This window comes from Lycium barbarum, chromosome 1, assembly GCF_019175385.1.
Source record: "Lycium barbarum isolate Lr01 chromosome 1, ASM1917538v2, whole genome shotgun sequence".
In the NCBI taxonomy this organism is placed as follows: Eukaryota; Viridiplantae; Streptophyta; class Magnoliopsida; order Solanales; family Solanaceae; genus Lycium; species Lycium barbarum.
The window spans coordinates 132,759,352-132,769,083 of record NC_083337.1 but is presented as its reverse complement, the minus strand read 5'-3'; the positions used below and the strand labels follow the sequence as shown (position 1 = coordinate 132,769,083).

General features: G+C 36.3%; 1 long non-coding RNA gene across 1 annotated transcript; it reads left to right on the top strand.

Moving 5' to 3' along the window:
* The first annotated feature begins 6,009 nt into the window (after nt 1-6,009).
* Nucleotides 6,010-7,669, top strand: LOC132603539 (uncharacterized). Its single transcript, XR_009568397.1, has 3 exons — nt 6,010-6,563; nt 6,657-6,771; nt 7,278-7,669. It is a non-coding gene; the product is annotated as an uncharacterized LOC132603539 (long non-coding RNA).
* The last annotated feature ends 2,063 nt before the right edge of the window (nt 7,670-9,732 follow it).

The window sequence follows — 9,732 nt, the reverse complement described above, 5'->3', positions numbered from 1 at the left end:
ATTTTCGTTGTTGATGCTCCATCGCAGCCCCCACATCAATTTGTTTAGAGTGCCATTGTGAAACGTTGATTGCAAATTTGCCTTCAAGTGCCTTAAACAACAGCGATGGTAAACAAAGGGAGGCTACAACCCTGGTAAATTAGCCATATTGTTCAATATGCCTTTATGACGATCAGACAACACGCATATGCCGGTACGATCCTTAATAACATGAGTTTTCAAATGGGTCAAAAAGATCCCCCATGTGTCGTTGCTCTCGTTAGCGGCAATTGCGAAAGCAAGAGGAAATATTGACCCATTGGCATCCATTCCTATTGCAATTAGGAGCTTGATGTCGTAGGCACCATATACATGCGTACCATCTATGGATATCACTGGTCGGCAGTGAGCAAAACCATCAATGCATGGTTTGAATGTCCAAAATACGAAGTTGAAGATTTTACCCTCTATAAGCCGCCACTCTACAACAGTACCATTATTAAAATGTTGTAGAGCTGCCATATACCTTGGCAGCGATTGAAAAGAAGTATGTCAATTTCCAAAGACCATCTCAAAAACGCGTCTACGCCCGAGAAATCCCTTTCTGTTGCTTATAGTTTTTCTATATATGGTTTGAACGTTTCGAATACAATCTTTGATGGGGATCCTGCACAAGTTTAAACAAACAACATTTAGTAATTGATCTTTTAATCGATATAAGACATATGATGTACTAGGTAGGATAAGTTACCTTGGTGTTTCAGCAATGTCCTTAAGTAATACTTGAGCAATCATGTTTGTATCTAAATTATAATGATCTGCTCGATTTTCTTCCATATCACAAGTGTGTCTTTCGCGGAATTTTGTGATAGCCCACATACCATCAGGCTTAACAATTCCCCGAAGCAACCACTCACAACCTTGATACCGTCGTTTACAAACTAGTCTCCATATCTTTGAGGTTGAAAGATCAACCTTAAACTCCCTCATGTCCTTAAAACAATAAATTTTGACAGCCCGTTGCAACGCCTTTTTGGATGCGAACAACATTCCCTTTGCAAGGTAGCATCGATCTTTGTTGAGATCCTTTGGTTCAATCCAGGTTTTTTGGCGACTATCATCATCTTCTCTTATGAAGACAAATGCATCATAACGACCCTGCAGGCTGTCAAGATAAGGGATATTGTTAGAATGCCACTGAATTGGGCTTTCAGAAGTTGGGTTTTCAGCCATCGGTGGTGGTACGTGGTGGTGCATTGGTTCTTGTTGGTTTTGGCTTTGAGGAATATTGTTGGTCATACCAACTTGAACATCATCATCATCATCTTCATCATCGGTTACCTCTGCATTATTAGCTAGTTCATCGTCATCACTTGATGATGACTCATAATAATTAGGAAAATCTTCATTATCAAGTGCATTCATCCTCCTACACGAAAAGTAACATATTTTAAATACCAACTTCATACATATATATAGATAAATTAATATCAAGGTGATGAACTTACTGTCGTTCATAAGCACTGTCATGGTGTGGAGAATGATCAACTCCACCGAACTGAGAGGATTGACCAACATCCATATTTGGTACCACTGGTGAGTTTTGAGAATAGTTCCTATAAAGATTTGAAAAACTGGTTATGTCATTTCACGCACAGATTTTAGGCATTGGGCATAACGTCATTTCACGCACAGATTTTAGGGTTTATGTGGTAGTTGCTGCACTTTCAATTTACGATATGAAACAATAATAAAGACTAAATATGCAAAAAAAAATATGTTATTTACGATAAATTTTACAACACTAATGTATATACACTATCGAGGATGGGTCCCACATGTAGTATGCCGGAGACTATCCCTATCCCTAGGCCTAAGGCTCATACCATCTCCATAGATGCCTGGTGAGAGGGCTCCTGAGCGGCCGCTGGAGCAGGAGATGCAGATGGTGCCACATCAAACACGAAGTCCTCGAACATGGAGTCGTCGAACTGCAAATGTAGGCCACCCTGTAGATCACGAACAGGCCGCTCACCCTTTGGATCACGAACTGGTGGATCTGAAAGTGAAGGCCAGGGCACATAACCTGAAAAAAGGTCCGGCGTATACAGAGGTGTCTGTGAAGTCGACGGCCGGGAATGAGAAGTCGATGGGATATCTGTCGACAGAGCGTCATCACCTCTGCCAGCCCTAGCACCTCTGCGACGGCCACCAGCTCCTCGGCGACCACGGCTACTTGCTGCCCCAGGTGGGGCACGGGGAACACGCTCATGGAGACGCTCAAAGTCATGTGCCTGTCTCATACCAATCTCGGCAAGCTCAATCATCCGTGCTGCGTACTCCGCCGTCTCGGGGGACTCCGTACGGGCAGTGCTCTCATAGCGCATCGTCTGAACGGTCCGTACCTGCATATGTTTGTCAATATTAACAATTGAATAAATTTGTAAAGTAGTACATAAGACGATGGTTTAAGTTTAAGACTAATAAAACTTACCAGCGCCTCGTACGCTCCTGCGAGAGCTACATATCCCAGGACATCTGGACGACGCCTAGAGGGGTTGCCAATAATGATGCGAGTGATCCGCATGTACCACTCCATGTACACATGGATGGGAGTGTCATGTCCGACCACCGCTAGGCTCGCCATCCTCACATCCCAACTCTGGACCTGCTGCTGCATATGGAGTCGCCATGCATCATCGACGCCCGCACGCTCGTCCCTCGCATAGTGGTCATGCTCCCAAACCGTAGCCACGGGTATATTCTGTACATACCCAAACTGTCGTAACACGCGGTCGGGCGCGTGATACTCACCAATATCCATATGTATCAATGGACACCGCGACATCCACATGTGCTGACCAGCCCTACAAAACGCCGGCAGCTCATCCAAACTATGATCATACGGCGTCCATATAAAAGCCTGTAAAAAGAATTGAACTAGTTAACAACAAAAGACTAAAATAGTAGTTATGTGGTCTAGCGTGTGAATCCAAAATATGAACATACCGTCTGCGCCGTCATGCGGTCTAGCTGATCCCTAAACGGGAGAAGGCTGTGGTGCGTCTCCACACGTCGGCGTACTCCTCGCAACCATCTCCGCGCGTATGGCATCGGGACAGTAAGATAGTCAGCGGGAGGGTCAGCTGGTATGGGCTGAAAAGGTCTCAACCTAGTCCACACCCATATCTAATATAGTCAATTAAAAAAAAAATTATCAGTCGTCGTTTTAAATAAATATATTTTGTGTATAATTACACACACTTAAATATATTACCTGAAGAAGCGAGCAAAATGCAGGGACCTCTACCCTCGTGCCCATAGAACATCGGCATAATCCTCGATACATGTAGCCCAGCACAGCAGCGCCCCAACTATAACATCCTATCTCGGCGAGATCGTCGATATACCGAAGATACCTCAAGCTCATATGCGAACCTGAAGTGTTCGGGAATAGGATGGCCCCGAATATGATGAGTAGGTATAGACGCGCACGTTGATCAACATCAGCCTGAGGCGTGTCATCTCCAATCGGATGCTGCATGTCTGTGAGGCGCAAGTGAGCGTAAAGGGCCGACAACAAAAGCCGACTCTGGCCGGAAATATGACCATCCATAGCCGCGAAACCGGTGAGCCTAATCAACTCACCCCGGTAAGGCGGCAGCACAGGAGGCTCCTCAATATACAATGGGCGTCCATCAACCTGTAGCCCATAAATGACCTCCACATCCTGAAGGGTAATGGTAGCCTCACCGGTGCGGAGATGAAATGTGTGCGTCTCCGGTCGCCACCTCTCAATCAATGCCGTCACTAGCGACCTATCGTGCTGTACCCGACCAACTTCGACGCACCGGTAGATACCGCCCCGACGTAGTATATCCAGGACACGAGGATGTGGTGGGCGAGCAGCTAAGATCTCCCATGCTGAGTCCCCTAACCGGGTACGGACCTGAGACTCAGGCTGCAGGTCGGATGTCCATATATGTTGCGACCTATGCTCGGGCTGAAGATACAGTAACTCTCGGTCGAAGGGCCCCGGATCAAGAGGGTGGTGATCCATCTATTTTACGCATTTTAAATAAATCATTAACAAGTAGTATTAGTATTAGTTATGTAATCTTTTATCGAATATTTTATTAAAGATTGTGGTGACCCATCTGTTTTACGTATTTTAAATAAATCATTAACAAGTAATATTAGTTATGTAATCTTTTATAGAAAATTATATTAAGGGTTTTCAATCCTAAGCTACGGGTTAAGAATCCTAAACTAACGGTTTTCATTCCTAAAATATAAAGATAAGTCAAATAATTAACAATTAGTTAGCATACAATTAGTATAAATAATTAATAAATAAACAAATAACTAACTAATCAAATAATTAACAAGTTATTATCACATATTTAATAAATAAACAATTAAGTAACTAATCAAAAAATTAATAAATTATTATCGTATATTTAACAAATAAACAATTAATTAACTAATGAAACAATTAAGAAATTATTAACAAATAAACAATTGGCTTAACAAAAACAAAATAAATAATTAGCCAGTCTAACAATTAATAAATACTTAAGTCGCTAATCCAACAATTAACAAATACTTAAGTCGCTAATCCAACAATTAACAAATACTAAATAAACAAGCAATAAATAATTAACTAATTAACAATAGATAAACAAATAAAAAAAAATGAAAAAATGGGCAGTCCCAACAGTGCACGGACTGCCCAAAAACGCAAAAAAAAAAAAAAAAAGGGTAATGCACCACAGTTATACAATGATTATGCTTAGGATAATAATATATTTAACAATGTAATAGAAAATTCATAGTGAAATACCTAGATTGAAGCTTTTTTTGAGTTTTTGAAATATGTTATACGCCGCTCTATTTCGAAATCCAACCTTAGAAACTTGTTCCTACACTTCAATATACCAAGAATATTGAGTTTTGGATTGAAAAATAACACGAAATTATCGTTTTAAGGGGGTGGGACCACTGGAACGGGGTTTAATGGGGGTGGGGAAGGGAGCGGTCGCTGGTGGGGAAGATGGGGTCAATATATGTTGACCCATTCACGCACGAATTTCGTGCGTGAAAGGCCTCATCTGCAATTTTGCAGTTTGGTCCTTTCACGCACGAATTTCGTGCGTGAAAGGGTCAAGCTGCATTTTTGCAGTTTGGTCCTTTCACGCATGAATTTCGTGCGTGAATACTACTTATGTTATTTTTTTTTTTGTACTAGTTTGGTTCAACTTTTTATTTTTTGTGCTACTTAAGTCGCGGATTCCTAATAGTTACAACCGTTTCTTATCTATCTGTTAGTTAAATCTTATTTTTTAACTTTTAAAATTAGTGGGTTATTTTCTCCTCCTCTATAATTGACTGCTTATTTATTGTTGTAACATAACGGTTGAGGCAATAAAGAGTTATAACTTCTGAGGGCAACTAATTGTAGCATTAAACGACGAAACAAATAGTCATGTTTTCCCAAAAAAAAATTTCTCTACTACATAAATTGGCTTTCACGGAGAGTATATTCAGTTCATACCATTGGAACAGCAATCTTACTTTCGATTTCTTCATTCATAGTGATTGCTGGCATTATGATGAGGCTTTGGATAAGCCCAGCCAATGTCATGGGGAACTTCTTTGTTTATTCACTAAGTGGTCGTTTGGTTTAAGGTATAACATGGGTTATACCGGTACTAATTTTTATACCACGTTTGGTATAAGGTATATATTTATCCCGGGATTATTTTATACCTTGTACCAAACGTGGTATAAAAATTAGTGCTGGATTAACTCAACTTATACCTTCTTAACCCACTTATACTGGTATTATTTTATACCATCTTTCAGATGGTATAAAATAATACCAACAGATGGTATAAATTAGTCCCGGGATTGTAATCCCGGGACTATTTTGACCTCAAACCAAACGACAAAAACAAAAGTACCGGGGTTGAAATACTCATGTTGGAGTCTGGAGGGTATTGGATTTACTTTGTTAAAATCAGTATTGGCTTTACTTTGTTAAAATCAAGTTATTTCAATAATATATTTAGTGCTAATCCCCTCAATCCAGTTAGTCTCTGCTCAGGTCAGAGTTCTCAATTATCAAAAGTGACCATAAGATGAATAGTCACCGAGTTTAAGAGAATATTTCTAGCGTTTCACCTTATAATTATCCGATACATGTTTTCTTTTATTTTTCTTCTCTTTGCAATATATGTTATTGGTCAAATTTCCTCCCATGTTAGGTACTTTTGTTTTTGGCGTTTAGCTATGGAGGTGCCGAGGTGGTACTACTATATATGATGTTTCATGTATTAAGTGCAATCTATGTTCCCACCCTATAAGAGATTAGCTTGGTTATGTTTCGAAACGGTCTTACTTTCGAAAGATTAAATGGATAAAGATGGCTTTTCTTACTTTAAAAGATAAATTAACTTATCATTTTTTACGACTTACTTAATTTGTTGTTTGTATTTATTTTGTTATTTTTCAGATTTTGGTTCTATGGATTTACTACAAACTAATCAAGCGTTTATGCCAAACTTGAATGACAACAAAATAGAGTATAACTTCTGTTACAAGTTTATAAGGATTGTTGGTTATTTTTTGGTATGTATTTGCCTGACTAAGTTTTCCAAAACATGCACTATTTTCAGAGTTTTAAGCTTGCAAGTTACTTGTAACGCCTATGGAAGGAATGGTCTACACCACAGTACTGTTCATGGAGAATGATTTAGGTGATTTCGTTAGGCGAGAAGGATGGATGTTATGGTAGGATGAATCATTCGGACAAACATATGAATATATACCATGATTATGAATTCGTCAACATAGCATGTGGCCACATATATATATAAGTGATGTGGCACCCTATTAGATCATCATTGATATTTATTTATTTTTGTCAGCTTTTTGACATTTTTCTCTTATATTCCCTCAAAATATTTACTGAAAATTAAAAACACTCTATCAATTAGTCTATAATTGTCCACATTCATTAACTGAATTAAAGGAAAATTAATGAATAAAGAATTAGTGGAGAGTAAAAGCAATTATAAGAAATTACTATCGTTACTAAATCCCGTGACTTAAGTTGATTAGTGTATGAATATACTTTCTTCTGATTACAATTTGAGGCTTTTTAGGTTAAATTATGATTATATTGTTAGCAAATGTGACTGAGCAATGCCATGTTCTACTATTTCGTCTTGCAGGTTCTAATTCCTCTAAAATTTCCATTTTTGTATTCTAACAAGTGTAAGTATTCCATCTTATAGTTGTTGGAAAAGCAGTGTTGATACCCTTTATACTCCAAGATCTGAAGGCGAAAGTTTGTTCCCTTCAATGTTAAGTCCTTCTCTTTTAATGGATTGAAGAGTGCAATAAGGAATTTTAGACCTAACAGAGGAAGGAGAGGAAAGAAGATGTGTCTAAGCTTTTAAATTTTAGAGGAACACTTCAAGGGTCCATTGAAATGTGTTGGAGGATACAATACTGGAAGGGTCTTGACCTCTTATTTGAGTATCAATCTATATGTGTTTATGAGAAGCATGTGCCTTTTTTTATATACCTATTATTTTTATTTAGCATTGCAATTCTTCTGAGATTTTAATTTTCTTTGTTTTTGTATCAAATTGATGTTCTTAGAAAGAGGCTTGAGGCTAACAAATACGTGTTAGTGTTTTTATTCCCTTTTTTATCGCTCTCCATATTGCTCACTTACATTTTAGTATATCTATAAAAAAAAAATTCATTTTAGTCATGTTAGTTTTATATTTTGTACAATTATATCGTAAAATATTATTTTCGTAAGAATAATTACTCTCTTTGTGTCAATCTATGTGAAGGGATTCTGAGTCAAAACACTCAATTTTGACTTTTCAACATAGCTAGTGATTTAAAATATTTTAAGTTTGGAAATATTGTAGGCAAAGAAAAAATTATTTAACTTTCCAAACAACAATACTTTTACATTACATAAAATAAGATGAGGGAGTATTTTAGATTAAATGTGTGGATTTCACCATTTTACTTATTTACTTTTTTTTTTTTTTGTATTTCCATTTTTCTTTCATTAAATCTATGATTTTGTATTTGTTGAGAATTATTTTTTACGACCGCGCGAAGCGAGGACAAGTATACTAGTTGGTTATAAAGGAGTACATATTTTAGCTTATTGCTTAAGAATATATCATCTCTCATTCGATCGAGGTTAAATTTGTTGAGCTTAATTTTATGTACCATTTAGTATTTACTTTGATAATTTAATAAAATTAATTGATAATGTTATGGTTGGAGAATAGAGTAAATATAGCATTACGGAGAGTAAACAATATTAATTCTTTAGTTAGAAATTCTTTTATTTTCACAACCGCGCGAAGTGCTGACAAATTCCCAGTTAAACCTATAAATGGCATGAGAAGGTGTCCCTAGCATTAGAATAATAGTAGGAGATATAAAGGAGTTTTGACTGCATGCACTCGGGTCTCTATCCAAACCATATCCGCAAGTGCTAAATAGTAAAATAAACTTACACATACTCAAAGCTCAAATTGAAATGCAAATAATAAAATGAAGGTCTCATTTTTACATATTATTATTATTAATGTATTTTTCACTTTAACTTTTATTCATGACATGAGTTGAGCTTAAATGGGAAAACATGATCAATGGAGAATTATATAGTTGACTCTAACTTGTTAAGGACTGAAGCGTAATTATTAATGTTATTGATAAAACTACAAAATATTTATCAAATATAACAAAAATATTTTTAGATAACTCGACCAAAAACTTGTGATTTTCCAAAGCACTATTATATAAAGCTATTTTGATAAATATCAAAATAAGCCGTTCTTAAAATTTTGGCCAAACAAACTTTTTTAGATTTAATTAACATAAGGAAAAGGTCTATAGGATTTGTACATAAATTTTCTCAACCATGTTCAAGCTCAGATAGAAGGAAGTACTATTTTAGATACTCTATTTGTTCCAAAAGTGGAACAAGAATCGAATAATTTAACTTTTTTTTATGTGAGTTAAGACATGGATTCTTTAACTTTATGAAGGAGGATTTACATAGTTATAACGAGATGCATAAATACTAAAAATCACATATTTTATGTAATTGCAACTATTGGAAAACATTGACTTTTCAAATCATTTTACCTAATATATTTTGGCATATATAGTTGTTAGTTGGAAAGAATTAATTACATTTTTTAGTTTTTATATTGTCGACCTTAAATTTTATTTAGGTAAAATGTTTCTGAATCTCGACAAAATTGGCATGTTTTATTTATTATAAATTTAAAATTTTGCTCAGTCCTAATTACTTTTGGGCATATGTACTCTCAAACTCTCTTTATCAATCTCACTTGTGATGGGGGGAGACAGATGCGTTACGGCGTGAATTAATTTGTCATACATAACATTTTTAAAAATTAAATCTATTTTATTATCTTTTAACTATGTTACTTTGCAGGTCAAAATTATAAGGAACTTGGATTGAACTTCATTAATTAGGATGGCTTGTTTTTTTCAGATAAGAGCGATGGAGCTTCAATCAAATTTTTAATAGATTTGGTCCTAAAAAAAATACAAACAGTTGAAATTAATTTTTATTGCATCTTAAAGACAAAGAACACAATTGAAATTCCATTTTTTTAAAATTTGACGCGCCTAAAAGATAGTGTATTCATGCTCTTTGCTATATTAATGTCTAGGGGGTTA